Raw genomic sequence first — 4,859 nt, 5'->3', positions numbered from 1 at the left:
CAGAACCTGTTGGAAATGAATGAGAGGAAAACTGTCCCCAGATTTTAAGGTAATTCAGACAAATGAAGTGAGGAAGGCTCCCTTAGCATTACAATATCATGAGAGGAGAGCCCAGGTAGGAACTAACTGGAACTTGTTTTAAGCCTACTAAGGGATATTTCAAGCAAAAACAACACACATGACCTCTCCAGGCTATGCAACTACATTTTAGTTGTTTAAACTCCCACTCCAACAGGTAAATAGAACCCCAACATGGCAGTATTATGTAATGTACTGGATTGTTCTGTATTAAATATATATATAGTGATGGTTATGGTAACATATACACTGAAACTGTAAGTCTACCGAGAAGATAAGCCCCCACACAAGTATGACACTCGAATTTGTGAAGCATTCCAATTTTGATTGTTTTTCTGTATATACCATCAAGAAAGGGGTCATCTATAGAAACGGTAACTAGATTCATGGTTTCTTGGGGGTTCTGTCAAGAGAGGTTAGGGAGAAGTGGAAAGCTACTAACAGTCAGTACAAGAAAGAAGAAAATGTTCTAAGATAGATTGTGGTGGCGATTGTACAACCCTTCTCGATCCAATTGTAATGTTGAGTTGTGTGATAGGTGGATTATGTGACAATAAAATGATTTTAAATTTTTAAAAATAAAAATATATAAGCATACCTATACATAATGTGGAAGAAACGTGTGTGAAGAGGCAGCTATCTGTAAAAACTATGGATAACTTTGAGAAGAATTGGAATTCTAGAATACTTCATGGTATTCACGTGGAGCTTGTTCGTGGATCAATCAGCATTTGGCAAACTTAAGAGGGAATACTGGCTGGTCAAAAATTGGGAAATGTGTGAGGTAGGGTTGTATCTTCTCACCAGATTTATTTAATCTGTATGCTAAGAAAATCGTCAGAGAAAATGGATTATATGAAAACTTCAGTATCAGGATTGGAAGAAGGTTTTTTAACAAGCTGGGCAGGTGACACAATGTTGCCTTGCTTGCTGGAAGTGAGGAGGACTTGAACCACTTACTAATGAAGGTCAAGGATTGCACCCATAGTATGAATGACAACTCAATGTAAAGAAGACCAAAATCCTCACAACTGGACTACTAAGTAACATAAATGGGGGGAAAAACTGAAGTCACCAAGGATTTCATGTTGTTTGGATCTACAATCAATGCTCAGGGAAGCAGAACTCAAAAGATCCAACACTTCATATTCATGTGAAAGTTGGGCATTGAGCGTTTCTCAAAAGGATATTGTGCTTGAGAAAGTGGAGGGGCAGCAAAAAACAGAAAGACCCCCTAGAAGATGGGCCGACCCAGTAGCTGCCAGTGGGCTCAAACATAGCAACAGTTCTGAGGACCAGCCAGGGTTTCCTTCTGAATACGTAGGGTTACTTTTAGTGTCATGGAGGAGGCAACTCCGTGGTGCCTCACATCAACAATAACCTCAGGCAGGAAGATTACAGGGAAGACATGTTGCCTACCTACTTAACTGAGAAATCCTTCTTACTTTAAAGGTGATGTACAACTCTTTGGGTACATCAGAGAGATTTGACTATGAACAATTAATTTTCAGATACTTAAAAGAAGTACACAATATTGGTGGCTAAGGGCCAGATTTCCGGAGCTGTGAAGGTCTGAGTTTAAATTCCTACTTTTCCACTTACCTCCAGGTCTGATGATATCACGTTCTTGTGTTTTAGCTTACTCCTCTGAATAATGAAGATGATAATGCTATCTAGTGTCTTTGTGAAAATATAAATTGCTTGTTCAAGTTGTGCAAAACACGTGACCTAGAGCAGTGGTTCTCAACCTTCCTAATGCCGCGACCCTTTCACACAGTTCCTCATGTGGTGGTGACCCCAACCATGAAATTGTTTTCGTTGCTACTTCATCACTGTCATTTTGCTACTGTGATGAATCATAATGTAAATATCTGATATGCAGGATGTATTTTTATTGTTACAAATTGAACATAATTGAAGCATAGTGATGAATCACAAAAAACAATATGTAATTATATATTGTGAAATATTTATTTATAATTACAAATAAATGAAATTTTGTCTTCAAGCACGGTGTAGCATGGGTAACAGTCTTCTTGCCGGGTACTCATAAGTGGGCAGATCTGCATGTGGGCAGACTCGCCTGGAGATGGATAGAGAAGCAGTTTCTAAAACCATCAGAATATGTATTTTCCGATGGTCTTAGGTGACCTCTGTGAAAGGGTCATTCAACCCCCAAAGGGGTCATGACCCATAGGTTGAGAACTGCTGGTCTAGAGGGTAATGAGCCCTCCACAAATTTTAACAGTGCTTATGTTAGGAACCCAAGACCAACTCTCACCCCAAACAACAACAGAAAAATCCACTACCAATGAATTGAGTGTTACTTATAGTGACTCTACATAGAGTGTCCTAGACTATAAATCTTTATTTATTTTCTTTCAAACCATTTAATTAGTACCTAATCCAGACATTGTACCATTCCATTGTTCAATCACATCAAGCAGTGTGTGCAATCATTAACACAATCAGTTTCAAAATATTTTCTTCCTTCTTGTACTCCTTGATATCAGCTCGCCATTACTCTCCCAACCTCCCCTGATGTTCCACCTCCAAATTCTTATTCTAGTTATTGTCTCTGTAGATTTACCCATCTGGGTTTCTTTCACATACCAAAAAACATAGAAAACTACATAACAGGGAATCAAGAATGCTACCAACAATAGCAAACTACAACATAGATAAGCCTCAATATAAAAAAGCGACAGCAAATATTAAAAACCAGATCAAGCAATTTTAACCATTCAAGTCAGATTTATCATTTTAATCTACAATAGTCATTTCTACAATACTCTCTGTCTCATTCCAATCCCTTGATTGTGGTGAGAGGGAAATCGCCAGAGGCTTATTCCCTGTGTAGATCCTGCGAACGTATTTGTGAGGTTCCACTGCTATCCAAGGCATCCTGCACACCAGAATCTCACAATGTAAACTCTGAGACTATTCCCTCTGTTGGATTTGGATTACATAATTTATAATTCTTGGATCACAGATGTTGATGTGCCTCTTCCATGTGGGCTTCGATGGTTCATATAGATGACTGCTTGTTTGAAAACAAGCCACTCAGGGCCCACATGCTATTCTTTCTGATAGTTGGGCACCATCTAGTTTCTTCTTTGCTATAGCTCCCATAGCTTCCATGTTTCCTTCATGAAGGTGAGTATTCAACAAGTACCATAGAGAAGTCTAATTGATCTTGTGTCTATGTTTTCTATCTGCTTCTAGCTCACTTTAGAAATATTTTTGCTAATTTAATGTAGAGAATCTTATTGATCATCTCCCTAGAGCATAAAGACCTTCTTTTTATAGTGTCATTGCTTAATCCCATAATAATGATTTAAAAATAATATTAAGAAAGGGAGATTGAACAAGTGTAGGCTAACTACAAATAACAATGCATGAATTATTGATTTGTACAGAATAAATCCTTATGTGACTAAACACTATTTAAACAAACAATGGTGGTGTGGTAGTTACATAATTTGTGGTCAATTGGAGACTTAAGAGTGAAGGGGTGGAGTTCAGCTTGTCAATCAGTTGAAGTGAGGACCCGTACACTAAAGTGGTCTTCAAGACACACACATAGAGAGGATATAGTGCAAGGTTTGTGGGCATCAGTCAGGCTCTCTACCAAGCTACCTGACCGACCTGGCCAGGGGACTGAATGGCCTGAAAACCTGAGCCTGCTCCCATTCTGGTGTCCATCCCTACCCAGTGGGCTCAAGCAATATTTGTCCTTTCCTGATTGACTAACTTCACTCAGCAGAATGGTTTCTACAGGTCTCTATGTCATGGGGTATTTCGTGGCTTCATTATTTTTCAGGGATGCGTAGTATTCCTTTGTGTGTATATACCAACGCTTTTTAATTCATTCTTCTGTTGATGGGGATTTAGGCTGTTTCCAATTTCTGTCTATTATGAACATTGCTGCAAGGAACATGGGAGAGCATACTTCTGCTCATAATCTAGCTCTTACTTCTTTGGGGTTTATGCCCCACAATGGTATTTCTGGATCATATGGTATTTCCATTGCCAGGTGTTTTAGGAATCACCATATCGCTTTTCACAGTGGTTGTGTGTATTTACAAACCCAGCAACAATAAGTAAGAATTCCAATCTCTCCATACCCTGCCCAGTAACTGTTGTTCTCTTTTGTTTTTACTGGACTGTGGTTGTGGGTGTTAGATGGTATATCATTGTTGTTTTGATTTGTATTTCACAGATGGTTGGTGAAGGAGAGAATTTCCTCATGTGCTTTTTGGCCATTCAGGTGCCATCCTTTGTGGATTCTCTATTCAGGTCCTTTGCCAACCTTTTAAAAGGGTAATTTGTTGTTGTTCTTCTTCTTATTATTATTATTAATAGGTTACAGTATTCTGTAGATTTCAGTAATTAGTCCTATGTTCCTTATTCTAAATATCTTTCCTCAATTTGTGGGCTCTCATTTTACTCCTTTAATGGAATCTCTTCAGGTGCACAGTGTCTTATTTTTAATAGGTCCCAGTCATCTATATTGTCCTCCAATGAATGTGCCTCCTTTGTTATATCTGGTAGACGGTGTATGCCCTGCACTAGGGCCTTTAGATTTGCCCTAATTTTATCACTGATGATCTTGATAGCTTTTTGTTTTACATTTAGATGTCTGATCCACCTTGAGTTAATTTTTGTGTATGGGTGAGTTATGGGTCCTCTTTCATTCTTATGCAGATGGATATCCAGTTTTTCCTACACCAGTGGTTGAAGAAGGCATCTCCCTCCTATATAATATGTCTTGGTTCTTT

At 38.5% G+C, this 4,859-nt stretch overlaps 1 pseudogene; it reads left to right on the top strand.

Annotated features, from left to right (window-relative positions):
• Positions 1-306: 306 nt before the first annotated feature.
• On the top strand, positions 307-405 carry LOC142425146 (U6 spliceosomal RNA; annotated as a pseudogene).
• Positions 406-4,859: the final 4,454 nt, after the last annotated feature.

This window comes from Tenrec ecaudatus, chromosome 13 (genome assembly GCF_050624435.1).
Source record: "Tenrec ecaudatus isolate mTenEca1 chromosome 13, mTenEca1.hap1, whole genome shotgun sequence".
Taxonomy (NCBI): Eukaryota; Metazoa; Chordata; class Mammalia; order Afrosoricida; family Tenrecidae; genus Tenrec; species Tenrec ecaudatus.
This window is presented reverse-complemented; position numbering and strand designations above follow the sequence as displayed.